Source organism: Spinacia oleracea, chromosome 4, assembly GCF_020520425.1.
Source record: "Spinacia oleracea cultivar Varoflay chromosome 4, BTI_SOV_V1, whole genome shotgun sequence".
In the NCBI taxonomy this organism is placed as follows: domain Eukaryota; kingdom Viridiplantae; phylum Streptophyta; class Magnoliopsida; order Caryophyllales; family Amaranthaceae; genus Spinacia; species Spinacia oleracea.
This window is the reverse complement of record NC_079490.1, coordinates 44,421,294-44,438,170: the sequence shown is the minus strand read 5'-3', so window position 1 is coordinate 44,438,170 and position 16,877 is coordinate 44,421,294.

The following is a 16,877-nucleotide window of genomic DNA, read 5'->3' as shown; positions in this document are numbered from 1 at the left end:
CATATTTATGAAATTTATTATTTCATATTCATTTAATTTTGGTTTAGTATTAAATGATAAGTCCATGTGATTCAAATCATTCAAATGGAATGTCAAGATGGATTCTTCGACAAAGAAACACCCATAAGTGAACTTGAATATTGAAGTCACAAAGGATCCCTAATCCAGGTCATTGAAAGGTGGACGACCAATGACCGATGAAGATTAGATTGCAAGTAGATTTTTTAGTTCTGTTTCTTGAACTAGAGTGACTGGATGTCAGAATCTTTTGCATAGATACTTATTGGATCTTGTACCGGATTGACCATGAGAACACTTTAAGAGATTAAAGTCATGTCATTGGTAGTTCTCATTAATGGTGATTAGAAACCGTTCCTCAGAACATGAGCGATTATGTCTGCTCGTTTGAGAATTAGTTCGCTTTGATGCTAGCTAAACGTCGCACCGTAAAAGGAGGCTATAAAAGCAGTTATTGGGCGTACAATGAATCAAAGTGAGTGTTCATAGATTGCAAGAATGGATTGTCCTCCTATCTTTGATAGGATATGGTGTTGTTGTGGAACAAGGCCTCTCGGAGAGTTAGATATTGTAAAATGCATGGCCGTTATTATAATGGTTAAGGCTTAACCTTTTGTAAAATTTTAATAGTTGAGCTCTGTAATCCGAGAAACACTTCTGGACCTAATAAGGATGGCTTGGATTTTACTTTATGTTCAGTAAGTAACACTAAGTGACAAAGGAATGTGAATGCACACTTATCTGAATGACAAGTGGGAGACTAAAGGAAATATGTCCTTCACCCAAGGTGCATTAAGTCTAATACCAAGGTTCAGATTAATTGCAAACAATTAATTCAGTAAGATCAAGTGATCGGAACAGCTAGCTGGAGCCATGCTTCCGATCAATGAGTTCTAATGAATATCAAGCTCACAACTTACTCTTGACTGAACCTACAAGGTCACACCAATGGCACGTAACAGATCACCGGATTAAATGAATCGGAAATTCATTTAATAGATTTTCGGGAATTAGTTTTGGAAAACGTATTATACAATACGACCTTGCATCGGAATCGTATATCATGTTGCGTATATTCGTAAGCTAGGCAAAAAGAATAATTGTATCGTACGACGTTGGATCGTCAAGTACGACATGATAAATAAATTATCGAAAGACAATTTTAGACGCAATACGAAGAGCAGCCCACGTGCCGAATGCACGAAGCATTCGAGGCCCATGGGCGCATGGTGTGCAGCAACATAGCACAGCAGCGCTGGCCCAAAGCCAAGGGGTTGCGTGTGTGCGCGGGCCAAAGGCAACAACGCAGCAGCAGCAGCTCGCGGCCCATGGACCAGCTGGCTACGTGCTTGCTTGTCGATTGCCGTGTGGGCTTGCTGGCCGGTCATGGCCTTTTGGCTTGGCCGGTTGGTTGCTAGGTTATTCTAATAACCTATACACTTGTGTTTTCCACACAACTAATTAATCAACTCTCCAACCCTAGACACTTAGAGAACCCTAATTCTCTCTGTGCCTCCAAAGTGAGATCTTCCCAAAAAGCAAAACTCTTGATTGATTGTCTAAGCTACGGTTATCAAAACGAATCTGATCGTGTCGGTGAACCAAGTAGAGGAACGACAAGTGGAGTTCTAAGTTCATGTTCGTTGACAGATTACTAGGGAAATACGCTTATAATGTAAGTTTGCTTAATCTGTGCTTTATACATGTTTCCTGGCTTTGGGGATTGTTTCCGCACATGTTATTATGTTTAACTGTATTCCCCTACAACATTTTTAAGAGCAAAAATGCGAACTTACTAATTATTTTGAAATAGAAAATCAAAACAACATTGAATAGATTAGGGTCGGGATTCGAAATTACCTAGTTAGGTTTAGGCAAGCTTTCCGATTAGAACTCCCAATTGCTTAAAGCTTGAAAATTGTATGGTGTTTTTGGAGGATTTTTGTATTGATTTTTGTATTGAATTTTGAGGGCAATTTTTGTATTACGACGTTATGTCTCGATTTTGCCTCCCTTAATGCTTAGAATTAAGGGTATTTATAGGAGGATTCGCTGCTAAACGCCAGCCATTGCCAGCGCATCACGCAGCTGGCAGCGCCCAACGCAGCTGACGTGGCGCGGATGCCGCCAAAACAAGGAGCGGGCTCCGTCCTTGCTTTGTCTTATTGGTGTACCTTCGTACGATTTGTACGAAGTTTGGCACGTAGTGTTTGCTTGGGGATTAAGACTTGATTTGCGTCTAAAAACAAGCCGTTTCGGGTTTTTGAATTTCGGTTTTACGGGACAAGGCCCGGCTTGCTCGGTTTTGTGGGTCGGCGCCCGAATTTGGATCGCTTAATGTCATTTTGACTGGAAAAGGCCTTGTAAAACCAATGGAATGGTCCATTGGGTGAGATTGTACTTGGATTTTAAAATTGATTTTTGAAAATTGCATTTTGTACCGAGTTCTGGAATGGGAACGGCCTCGGGGATTGGATTTTGGCTCTTGGATTTTGGACATGTTCTTAGCAATTGGGATTTCCGCATGGAGTTTCTCCAACCGCCTAATAAGGATAATGGTATCGTCATCATCCCAGTGGGGAGACACGAATTAGGTGTCTACAGAAGCAGATTCATTTTTCAAGATGACTATAACGTTTGTAACGAGGTCCTCTATACAACGAAAAGATGCTTTGACATCGAAGTTTTTTCATGGCTACACATACACCATGATTCCGGAGCCTATCTTCAGTAATTGCTCATTTAGTTATTTGGAAAAAGAATGTGTTATTATATTTTAGATTCGTTCTTGTTCTTGTTTAGGGAATATTTTGATTGTAGATGTCGTATGGCTTTATTTTAATGAAAATTTCCCTTAACCCGTCAAAAAAAAATATATATTAGAATTAATTAGGAACTTCCTTTTTAAAAAAAAGTTATCGGCGAAAAATAATACACTTTGAAATAATTTCGAGTCAGATTTGGACTCGGATTCGGATTCAGATTCGGATCGAAGTCTCTGCAGACTCCATATCCGATCCATGTCCATTCGGATTCGGATGTTTTTAATCGGATTCGGATTTGGACTTTTTTTTTCTCGGATTCGGATCGGATTTTTTCCTTCGGATCGGCTCGGACTCGGTTCGGATTCGGATGTGATTGCCATCCCTACTCCCAATTGCTTAAATGCTTGAAATTGTATAGGAATTTGTAGTTTAGAATTGAATTTGTATTTTGATTTTGAGAGCAGATTTTGAAATTACGACTTTCTGTTTATGATTTTCTGCCCCAAATGCTTAGGAAATGGGGGCTTAAATAGAGAATTAGCCGGCTAAAATCCAAAAGCCACCAGCGCTTGGCGCAGATGACGTGGCTCAGAATCCGCCAAAGCAAGGACGATAACGTCGTCCTTGCATTTGTCTCTTATGGGTGTACCTTTGTACGAATCATACGAAGTTGGCACATAGTGAATGCTTAATGATTAAGGCTTGATTTGCGTCTAAAAACAAGACGTTTTGAATTTCGAAATTGTGTTTGGACTCGGTTTTACGGGTCGAGGCCCAGCATGCTCGGTTTTGTGGGTTGGCGCCCGAATTTGGATTGCTTAATGTCATTTTGACTGGAGAAGGCCTTTTAAAGCCAATGGAGAGGTCCATTGGGTGAGATTGTATTTGGATTTTGAAATTGATTTTCGGAAATTGAATTTTGTACCGAGTTCCGTAATGGGAACGGGCTCGGGAATTGGACTTTGGATTTTGAATTTTGGAATACATTTTAGCAATAGGGACTTCCGCACGGAGTTGTACCAACTACCTAGCATAGATAATAGTATCTTCATTATCCCATTAGGGGAGAGACGATTTAGGTGTCTACAGAAGCCCCCACTTTGACTGAGCTTCGGTTAGGAAAGCGATAGTCAAAGTTTTCGAATAGGGACGGAGAACGGTCGAGATGTTCTGCAATCAAGACCATTCTTTGTACGCCGGTACATGCACAAGACAAGCGTTAGAAAAAAAGGATAGAGTCTACCTCCGTGCGGTTGGACGACTCTGATTTGTACTTTGTACTGTTTCCCGTCTTTGGTTCTGGACGGAGCTTGGCGTCGAAAATTTTGAATCTTGAAATTTTGATTTTTTTTTGAATTTTGAATTTTCGAATTTTTGAATACCCGGAATTGATCCGCGGGGGATATGTCCACTGGGGTAAAGATTTTTTTATTGACTCTTAAGATTTTGAAATTTTGGCTGACTTTCCTGGAGCTTAGGTCCGTCTGGAGTCGAACGCGTGAGTTCTTGTATTTTTCTGACTTTGCATTCTTGAGATATTTATCTATTAATGTTGGAGAAACAGATATATACCAGTATTCATCGGAAGGTAGTACGATTTGATGTTTGATGCTTGGTGCAGAAAAACGTAGCAACAAAGTACGTGCAATCAGCACGGAGGATCGCGCGTAGATTCTTCCACGCATGGTCAGAGGGGTTGCGTCTGGCGCAGGGCCCTGCGTCCCACGCAGGGCTGGGATATATAAACCCCCTCGCCGCACTCTTTGTATGAGCGCATTTCACTTGTTTGGTTTGTTTTCTCAAAGGTCGATTGCTCTCTCCCCTTGGTCTAGTTGCTCTTGCCTTGTCCATGTAAGTATTTCATGTTTTGCTTATGAAATAACTTGTAGGGTTGTGTTTGGGCGGGAAAATACCCTCTTGGTGACATGTCCGAATATGCCATCATGGAGCATACATGGCTGCCAGCAAGGCAGGACGTTACGGCTGACAACTTGATCCCAACGGTTGAGTGAAGACAACAACGGTTACATGACTAAGTAAAGCACAACATTAATTGCCTTCGTTAAACCTAATTATGTGTATTAAATTATAAACGTTACATTCGTTATGTAAGGCCTATAAAATGGCTTACACGGCTCTTTTGTACATATAAGTTCTACTTGCTAATAATACTCTCACTTATGCTCTTACGATTCACTCTTGTAACTTTGCATTTTCTAGCTCAATCGACTGTTAGCACCATCCTCAAGACAAGTTCGTCTCTAAGAAGAATTTGTCCAAAACAATTTGGCGCCCACCGTGGGGCTGACAATCAAGAGCAGCTCGATAATCCCAACCCAAACACCATGGCCGAAAATGCTAGTTCATCCAGTGATATCACTCGTCGCGTTGAGGCCATGGAGCAGCGCATCAGCCTCCTCCTAAGGGAGAACGAAGCTTTGCAATCTCAAGTCAGATCTGCCACCTCCATCACCACCGGGTCTAGGTTCGAGTACCGTCGAGGTACCTCTGGGTTGAGCAACCGCCTAGACCTCGACGTCGCTCCTGACCATCCCCTCCATGTACCATTCGGTGAGCCTGGAGGTCCATTCCTCGAACAGATCCGTGAGTTAGAGCCGCTGCCGAGTCAACCTCGCCCAAATCCGAGTTGGCTGCCCCCTCCTCCAACTCAAGCGTTTTCTGCAGGTACATCGACGACCGTCGCTGCCTCAACGGCCGCCCAAGCCACTTCATCTCAAGTCGGTATATCCCAGATGCTGACATTTGTCCCCGTGTCGGCACCCGTCTCTAACCCGGTATCTCGTCCGTTACCTCCTCCAACGGTAACTGTATCGACGTCATTCCCTGTCTTGGCGCCACCACAGAGGCCAACTCCAACACCGACGATCCAAGCACCGTGAGATCAACTCTTCTCCCAACAAGTAGTTCAGCCCGTTGTCAACCTAGTCACTTCGGCACCAGGAGCACCTCCTCAGATAATGTCGGTTCCCTTAGCCAGCCAGGCACCGCAAGCAGCGTTCCCGCATACTCCGCTGCGCCCAGATTCCTCTCGAAACTATTCCATTTATAATACTCCTACCAGGTCAGTCGTTCCGGTTCACGATTTTGTAACTCATTTTCCTTATGTGGCAGGTACCAACGCTACCCTGGGGACACCTCCTTTCATGCAACAGGTCGTGCCGCATTTCACCCCTCATCAACCTCATAACGTGTATCCATAAAACACCTACTACCAACACCTTCAAGCTAGCCTTCCCGAAATATTTAGCTAGCCCCCTCGTTCCGGTGCTCAACATCATCTGTGAAATACCAACCACCAGCTCCAACAAATCATGACCATGATAAACAAAATCCCCGGAGTACCCACACCAATCAAAGAAGACAACCTAGATAGTTACGCTGATTCACCATATGTTGACCCCATCGATGCCATCCACATTCCGAAATGGTTCAGCCCACCCAATATGCCAATGTATGATGGAACCACCGACCCTAGAGAGCATATCTTAACCTACAAGCAGCGTATGATGACGATCCCAGTCCCCAAGCACATGAGGGAAGCCAGTTTGTGCAAAGGCTTCGACTCGACGTTAATCGGGCCCGCCCTAAAGTGGCTAACCAGTTTGCCAAATGGATGCATCACCTCTTTCGCACACCTCGACAACATGTTCTACCAGCAATTTGCCAGCAGCAGAGGATTAGAGAAATAAACAAGTGATCTATACCGTGTGGTTCAGCGACTCGACGAACCTCTAAAGGATTACATAGCTCGGTTCATAAGGGAGAAGGTGACAGTTCCAGAATGCGACGTCCCAACCGCGATCGAGGCATTCAGGCAAGGATTGTATGGGGAGACCGACCTATGGAAATATCTCATCAAATATCCTTGCAAAACGTTTGAAGATGCCCAAGCCAAAGCAATGGCCCAAGTCAGGCTCGAAGATACTCTATACTCCATGAAGGGAAGCAACGACTATACAAATACGGACAGGCGAATACCCTATCCTAAGAGGAGAGATGATCGTCCTGCTCCTTATTCCCGGCCTCAACAAGTAGCAGTGGTCTAATGAATCACCTCTCTAAGATGGGGAAAGTAGTACAATGGCCACCGAAGTCAAGCAAACCCGCTCGAAGAAAGATCCCTTGAAGTGGTGCGATTTTCATGCCGGCATCGATCACACCACCAATGAGTGCATATCATTAAGGAGAGAATTCGCCTACCTACTAAAGAACGAATATCTCAAAGACGTCATGTCTGACAAAGCTCGAGGCGTCGCCAACAAAGAAAACTCCAATTCTCCTTCTCGACCTCCTCCACCTCCCCCTCATACTAAAACTGTAAATTTTATTGCTGGAGGCTCTAACATTTGTGGTTTGACTTATTCTACAGCAAAAATACATGCTCGAGAGAACGAGATCGATAGACCAACAAGAACAGTCGCCGCGAAACATTTGACCCCTATATCCTTTGATGAATCTGATGCAGGTGATATCTCAGATAAACATCATGACGATCTAGTAATATCTATTCTCGTTGGGAATTGATGATTAGACGAGTCCTTCTTGTCGACAACGGTAGCTCCACCAACGTTATGATGCTCGACGCTCTCAAGGAGATGAGATTGAATCCAGACACTGATGTCGTCAAGAAATCTACAGTTCTGATAGGATTCAGTGGCGAAGAGAAAACCACCTTCGGAGAAGTCACATTGCCCGTCTATGCTCAGGGATTCAACCAACAGGTAAAGTTTTGTGTTATTGATTGCCCTTCATCTTACAACATTAAAATTTGGTGTAATATGGAAAAAAGATGCAAAATGATCAATCTCGGGAAAAAAAGTTCCAAAATTAGATCCCAATTATTTTTGGTAATTTTAGAATTATTTATTTTTTATGTTAAAATTTCGATAATTTCGGGTAATTATTGGGATTTTTTTGTGGGGGATTATATTTTTTAGAATTAATTAAATTGATTAAATTATAATTAAGGTTTAAGTATGATGTCATTAGTGCACTAATTGGTCGGAATATGGACTAAGGGAGGAATTTACATAAATTGTTAAAAAGATAGGTATTAATTGACAATTTTAATGAATTATGGCCGTGTCCGGCGGTAGCGTTTGAGGTACCGGGTATTGGGTAGCGTTTTGATCTACTTGTAAAATTTGTAAGTATGTGACAAGGTAGAGGATTAGGTACTGTTAGCGGTTGAGTAGCTTTTGTCAAACATTAAAGTTAGTACCTTTTAAGGTACTCCCTCCGTCCCATAATTATCTTCCTGTTTGACCAAAAACACGAATTTTAAGAAAAGTGGAATATAGTACATGAAAAAGTGGAATAAAGGACAAATGATGATTGAGTTGTATGGAAAAGTGGAATAAACTACATGTGAAAGAGAATATAGTACATGGGAAAAGTGGAATATAGTACATTGGTGGGGTTTTCAATTCAATTTTAATTAATATAGTACATGAGAAAGTGGGGACCTTAGTAGCCAAAATTAGAAACAGGAAGATAATTTTGGGACGCTCGTTTAGGAAAGCAGGAAGATAATTTTGGGACGGAGGGAGTAGCAGATAACGTTTGACAAATTTATAATAATGTTTCAAACAATATTCTAGCTTGTTTTTATTTTGCATATCAACCGCTATTTTTACCGAACACTTATACTTTGTATTAGTGGTCCGCTACTTTAACAACTAACCGCTACCCGATACTTAACTGTTATCCGCTAGTCCGCTACTTAACCGATTTTCGTTAGTCCGCTACCCAACCTCTTATCGCTAATTGACCAATACCCGGTATTCTACATAGTAATTGTCAAATCCTATCCTATATCATAAACCCTTTTAAAAGAAAGAGTTGCCTCTTTGTAAGAGTATAAAGACCATCTATATATATTAAAACTCCAAGGCAATCCATGTCATCTCTTCATGTGTCACGATGACTTGGCAAGTGACATGGCGTCACGCATGTCATTCACACATTATTGATTGGTTATTGTATCCTCACAAAAAATGTTGATATTCATCCTCGAACTCATGACCTCTTGTATGTTAACGCAACGTTTTATCCATCACTCCAACAATACAACTTATGACTTTAAAACTATTAAATAGGGAAAAAAATCATTCTTATGAATGTATAAAACTTTAGTGCTCAAATATATGTACTTGAATAACAATTTATGATTAAAAAAATGTCTTCCTTCATTTTATTCTTTCATTAATCAATTATACGTAGTATATCTTTTCTAAAAAAAATATTTAGACCAAACATAAAAATTAATATAGAAAAAATAGGGAAAAAATAATCTGCTTTCCTTTACCTAATCAAATGAGTAAAGTTTAACGCAAATAATGTAAATTCCTCAAAAATGTAGTCTATCGATGGTTGATTAACCAATTTTATTTTTCAACTGCATATATAATGAATTTCATATTATTCTTTAAATGCATAAATACATAAATTTGTAAGTGAATTACAAATGAATAAAAAAACACTTAAACTATATTCAAAACTCTGGGGCATCGCCCGGGCCACTAACTAGTTATGTCCCTAAAATCCTTCTTCAAAACATTCAAAAATCTCTTAAGAACAGTGTTTTGACCAATCTACCCTTATGTATGCTGCAATTACACTTCTACCCTTAATATTTATCTCTTTGCTCCCCTCTTTTTTTTTCCTTTTGTTATGGCTTCCTTTGAAGCTTTCTCTCTCTCTCCATTGTAATCCCCATTTCTCTCCATCACCATCTGAATCAAATTAAGTTGTACAAAACCTACAATTCTAGCTGGAAACGCTCAATGAGGTGTGGATGTGGGTTTCAGTACGGACCCACTGGTGGTGGTTCATAGCTAGCACCGCCCAATTAGGGTGGGGGATTAGGTCTTGAAAGAAAGGATTTATCGGAGATTCTAAGTTTATGCCTTTTTAGGGTATTCGAAGTCGCCTCTAGATCTCTTCGTCGGAGCCATCGTCACCACCTGCTTTGCCGCCCTCCTATATCCATACTGTGAGTTTGTTGTCTTTCTTGTCTATATTTTCCTGATTTTGGAGGAAAATATTTGATTTTTAGTTCAAGTTTTATCATTTTTGGAATTTTTAATTTCTTTGGTGAGAAATTAATGTGGGTTTATTCATGGTGGAAACTATAGTTTCCAAATTGGGTATTTTGATTTGTATTGAGGAATGAGGATCCGGGGATTGTTAATTCAAAGGTCTTAATTATTGTTTTAACTGATTTTTATTTTCATGCTTTATTTATTTTTCAAGTTTAGTATGTTGTTGATTGTTGTTTTGGAAGAATTTGAATGCAAAGTTGTGATTTATGTATTTTAGGTTGTTTCAATGTTAAATTAATTCTCATGGCTCAAGTAATCGACCCAAATACAGATGTAAATTCCTGATTATAAACCTCATTTCCTCGATTTTACACCCCTTTTGAACCTAGATGAATTGTTTAGTTTTCATGGAAATTTTGGGGAAAAGAAACCCTTCTAACAAAGGTTGTCGAAGGGTTCCCCCTTCCTTGTCTATTGCTGTTTATGGGAGTTGTTGGATTAGATGGTAATACTTAGTTATTCATGATTTCTTACCTATGTATGATTTTTGGGGGAAATTCTGCAAAAAGTCAGTCATCCTGAAATGATGCTATTTGTGAATTTGATCAATCCTAATCTCATATTAGCGTTATTAGAAGGATTGAAACTAATAAAGAGTAGGAGTATTACTTAATAGTGGTTGTAAATGAACTTTAATCTAACCAAACAATCGGAAGATTATAACTTATTGTTGTGGATTATGAGCACTGGCAAATTCGATTCAGAGGATTTTTTTTGTTTATGTGATTTAGGGGTTCAAAGAGTGTTTTGACGTATTCACCCTTACTCACTCTAATTACTGTTTAGCCTTTGTTTGAACACCCACTGCCACGTTATCTTATATCGGTGCTCCTCTTTCTCTCTCTTTATGCATCTTCTTCCCCTATTGTTTTTGCTTCCGATGAGCTTTCAATCTCAGTTAGTTGGTGCGGAAAAAGGTTATGGCGCCTTCTTTATGGTGCCTTTCCAATACTCTTATGGCAGTCAATTACTATTCATGAGCAACTACAGGAAGGGATAAAGTAATAAAAGTGCAACGGATCAAAAGTTTGCATTTTCTTCAGATTATAGTTTGTTGTTTGCAATTGTTATTTTTCTATGTTTAGGGGTAATCCACTTACCGTATAGAACTTCATCTTTTCTAGGTAATTTATTATAGAACTTGCTTAGGAAGAAGTATGACACTATTCTATATTCAGGCTCTGGTGTCGCTGCAATTAAAAGTGTTGAGTCTTAAGGACAATATCAATTCTCATCCTTCACTAAGCATGATCAATGTCAACTTCAACACTGGAATCGCTGTTGATAAATGAAACAGATTGAAAAATATGCAAAGCTGATGATAAACGGATATATAATATATAAACACGGTTAGGTTATCAACTTGTGTTCTCAAGTCATGCCTTGATTTGTTCCATATAAGAATAAGTTCAAGAGTTTTAAAATATGAGGTTGATCCTAAAGTTACTGCCCTTTTTTATTGTCCATATATTACTTCTTCCATCCAAGTCTGGTGGTACGCCCTTGGTGGTGAAACTCGGACAATTTTTTACGGTGAAAATTTTGCATATTCAATTGGAGATAACTTTTAGCTTGATTCCTCTAAAAATTTGCATATTTATTAAAAATGTTGTGTAACTGTGAGGGATTGAAATTTGTTGTTAAAATAATAGGTTTAACAAACTGACTTAATCAAGTTATTAGTGATTTTCTATATACAAGGAAGAGAATGATCGCCTGGAGAGCTGATGCTGCCGGTTCCTAAAAAGTGTACCGGATAGTGCTAGGCCTCTTTACTTGAATAGATGTTGTTATGGTTGGAGGGCTTCTTGGCATTGGTGGAGGATTTATATTTCAGGTCCTTCTTTTCTGGAGTTGGTCCTCCCACCTCAGGTCAGTTTGCCCTCAAATTTGGATCACTTAATTACTATTTTTGGTTTGGTTTTGCTTATTTATTTTTAAGTCGACTAGCCTCTAAGTTGTCCCACATTGTGCTTGATTAATAGTCAATAACTGAGGGAACATTGTGTTTATGCACTAGAAAAAGAAGAAAGAGACATGCTATTATGCTTTTATCAGTGAGGTGCTGGTGGGGAAAAAAAGACGGCAAAGAATTGGAATCGGAGGGGGACGATTCTAGTATTGAATGTCGTGTTAATGTAAGTTTTTCTTCTAATCAACCAAAATTCTATTTCTTGCTTTTCTAATTTAAGATTTTCTGGAATTTTTCTGGGTGATTTTCTGGAATACTTGTTCTTGGCCAACTTGCAACATTGAGTGACCGATAACATTAATGCATGCTATTTTCTTCATTTAGGAAACGAAATATGAATTTTGCATGTCCATGGTTGTTATGTTGCCATCTTTCCTATTTAAACTGGTTAGTTGCAAACAATAAAGTATCTTAATGTGACAATGTGATAATGGTTTAGGCCACGTATCAATCTGACCCATCCACTGACCTCTGCCCATGACTGAACCCATCTGACTCGTACCAGAACAACACCCCACTACAGTAGCATAACAACCAATACCTAACCATAGGCCCAACCTGACCTAAGTTTAACGACATAATTGTAGACACCTACTTTTGTCCCCATTCCCGAAAGGGAAGGTTCGATGATGAGAACACAAATCTCCACTTGGCAACGCATCTCCTATAAAATAACGAATCTCAATCACCCTTTTCATTTCAGCCAAAACTGCTATTTATGGAAACCTGCTAAACATAGTAACTGCCGTAAAAGGTAGTTCTTAAAAGTGGCAAAGTCATAAAAGATAGAAACCTGTCAGAATTAGGTGTTCCACTCCAACATAAATCCTAAAAGAGATAGAATTTGCATTCCTGATATAATTCGAAAATAAGAGTTACGTATTAATTAAATTCCTAACGAACCTAGAGTTCGTAACGGGCCCAGACGCATTCCGTCATAAATTTAATACGCACTAAAAGACTCGGATAAATCTCAAAAGCTCCGTATTCTAAGAGTCCAAATCTGACCAAGAACTCAGCCCATATCACATTTTCAACGCCCAGCCCTGGGCGCTGAAAATGCCTGGAGCCGTGTCGACTCCGAATTCTTTTTGGATTCGTATTCTAAAAATCTATCTTTCCACAAAATCTTTCCCTATAAATACAGCCTCAAAACCGACGTGACACACACAATTCCATAACCTGAGTATTGACTCTAGCCTTAAGCCTAGCCTCACGCTGCGAAATTGATTCGGCGTTCTGTCGCAATCGACCCAAAAGTCGAACAGAACGCATCCTGCCCCTTGTAGCTGATGAATTAAGCCTAAATACTGGAACATTTCTTGGAAACCCGAGATTCGTTAAATAAAAGGAGAAATAGCAAAGCCAAATGGTTAGTTTTCTGAGAACCGTAACGCACCTCTCAAGGGTGCGTTGTAATGTGTCCCTCATATGATTTAATCGCTTTCATCACCCTTTTATAAAATTGTCAAACTATTAACTTGATTGATCTATCACGCCTAATAAGATAATACCTTGGATAATTGAATTATCATGCTAGGTACCTTAAATCAATCTAAATAAGATAATCACGATCGATTTAGTGTTATGTGTTGCATATTGTTAAAATCAATTCAGAATAGTTTAATAGTTTAACGCATGTCCCTTCAATTATTTATGCTGAGCTAGTAAGGATAACCTGCCTCTGGAGTTATCGATGAGCACTTCTCTCGGTAGTTACAGTCCCCCGAACTCTCAATCTCTGCCCTGCGGGTGTACGTTGAGCGATCCCCACACCAGGGATCACAAGGGAACCTATGGCCGTCGTGGTCGAACATACTTGCACTCCCTTTATGTCACGATAACCGGGTTTTGTCAGTTTTTATCATTGTCGTTAAAAACTGAATGGCGACTCCTATATTACTGGTCGATTGGGTGTAAACTCACAGGAAATCCAATTACACTTGATCTGACAACGTCACGCCCACGAGGGACGAGGTCACGCATTAGCCTCATGCTTTTTCGACCCCCTCACAGTGGCAACTCCACTGGGGAACGTTAATGAAATACTCGTGCTCGTAGGTAATCAAAATAGCTGAAGGGTGAAACGATCCTACTCCGCGTTTATTTCCTTATCAAGTTGGGACGACTTGAAAATCAGCATATTAATGTGAACGGACAGAACCGCATAACGAATCTTGGCTCCCTTGGAGTGTTTCATCTCGGGAGTTGGGACTAAGGATACCCATCGCCACTCGGGGGGTGCATACGCTTCGAATGTTGTCCACTCGGCACTTTCGCTAGTAGTACACTTGTCCCAAACCCAATCGCTCGCCCACTAGGTCCCTCTCATTGGTGCATGCCCCCTTGGCTTACATCGTGATTGGCCTCTTGGGACGAAATTTGTCTGTTGAATGCACTACCTCGACCGGGGCATCTGTTGGAACTACGATAGAAGCGGTACCAAGCCGGCGTAAATATTACCCATAGAAGCCTATCATAAACTACGTGACATATTATTTTTTGCTTCATGTTGTAATGCTAGTTATGTGTAGCGAATTATGTGATTGTGTGTGACAAATAATACCGGAAAACCAACGACCCTAAAACTGCCCAAACATTCATAAACACCAATTGGCCAAAGAGTTATACCAAAATACGTGTTCCGCAGCCCCGGGCGATCGCCACAAAAATAAGCGACGCCTAGGACGACCTGTAACGGATCCCACAACGCTGCACAACGCGTAAAGGACGTTATTAGGCAAGCACGCAAAATCAAGTCGTACGAAAAAAGGATAGATGAACATAATACGAGTACCAGTCAGGGACGCATTTTCAACGCCCCTGGCTGGGCGCCAATTATTTTCTACGCCCTTGCTGGGCGCTGAAGTTGCTGCCTGGCCTTTTGGTCAGGCACATCAGCCTCGGTGCCCGCGCATAAAGTATACGTAGCAATAAAAAATTCGTAACAAATTTTCTACGAGGACGTATGAAAAAGGCACTCGATTCTAAGAACGACTTATAAAATAAACAACTCCTTGTGTCGTCATTAGGCCTCCTATGGCGACAATGTTCGGCACTAAAACCGAGGATGCTAATTAAAATGACCTTGAATGTCACATGGGCAAAGTATTCAAAAAATGATGTTCGAATAAAGTTTTCAATGAAAAATAACGTTCGAATAAAAAATAAATAAATCCGATTCTAGGCTAGGATATGCCAAAGTACAATCTAAATCCTAAGTCTTAGTTGTCTTATACATAGAATCGGTCCTAATGCTTGGTGTCGTTCTGCAAGTTAAAAGGTTAAACCATATTGAGTCTCCCTTCCTAACATTTAAAAGAAAACAATAAGCACCCATATGTAATTGTCATCCCTTGCTAAGAATCTACGGCCTCGATACTCTCTCTCACCAATAAAAAGAATATATTATGTAATTCAAATATTTGCAAAATGGAAACAGTCACGTTCTGAAAATCATTCCTCCATAGTCGCGCAACCCCCAAAGTGAGCCTAAGGTGTCAATACCATTGGCAAGAAAAAAAATTAATGGCCTCAAGGCTTATGATCACATTGGGTCACGACTATCATAGTCCTCTCGAGCCACTCGCTCCTTGAAGTACTCCTAAGTACGGACTAAAAGATTTTCCATGAATGCAACATGACGAACCATGAAAGTACCCAAGTCGGCATACCATAAGGCTACCATTGGGGTAAAGCAATACACACTAAGAGGGAAGCCGCACTAATGATTCTAGTCTTGCAAAAATGAAAATTTGATCTCCCCAACTAACTACCTTGCTAACATTAAGCAAAATGGCGCGTGACAAATTAACACCCAAGGGTTAAAATCTAAAGTGTCAACCAACGAAAGTTATGGTCCAATTAGCCTAAGTCTGAAAGTCGCTTGGTCAAGTATTATAGGCTTACGCCACGTCATTATTTTGAGTCTAGGTCGCCTCCTTGTATTCATACACGGGTTATGATCAGAAAAATTAATGAAAGTTCGAGTCTAAATCACAACTTCCAATTAAATCCCGGAAACTGGAATCTGAAAAGAAGCAAAAAAAATTATTTTCGATGTAATTCTTTCGTTAAATTTCAATAAAGTAAAAACAACATTTTGAATCTACGCTATTTGCACATTTTAAGAAACGACTGAATACGCTTGCAAAGTAAGACAATTTAAAGGTCCACCCTAGGCCTACTAAAATTAAATGTCCACTATAGGCCTACCAAACGAGGCTCACTCAGTCTCGCCTCGTGACTCAAAGACCACAACCATCTACCTTTTAGCCCAAATAAAAAGGTGGAGAAATCCCAAGCAAAAAAAGAAAAAAGAGAAAGAGAAAAGGGAGAGCGAAAAGAGCGAACCATGAAATACTTAGCCCGTACCTCCCAAAGTGCAAAATTTACCCAAGTAAACGAAGGAAAAGAATTGAGTCAACCAATCCAAATCATACCACAAAAACTACATAAAGTTCTACGATGTCTACCCTTTCCAATCCTCATGCTTGACTAATACCTATACAAATTATCCTATCACATTCAACCCATCTTTCAAGCCGTCTTGAGTCGCGAATTAAAAAAAAAAGACAAATGAAAAGCACATTCTATGCTTAACGTAAAAAAAAAAAAGATATAAATAAAAAAGAAACTTTGCAAAGCGTCTTTAAAGTTCGTCTAAAAAAAAAGTATTTAGCGCACAAAAAAAAAGATTCCCAAATATTTGGCACAAAACGAAAAGGAACAGCGCAAAAAGGCAGCCCAGAACACGTTTTCAATGCCCAGCCCTAGGCGCCAAAAATAATTACCCCCAGCCCTGGGCGTCGTTCTTGCTTATCACTTCTAACTCCCAATTCCTAAAAGTGTTCATAAATTTTCCTATATACATGCGGAAGAATAACGAACACTTGGGGGGTAGAAGATCATATAAAATACGCAAAATACGCGCGCTCCAAAATTTCCGTACACTTATTTCACCCTATTTCAAACATTACGATTCCACTCGGACGTACT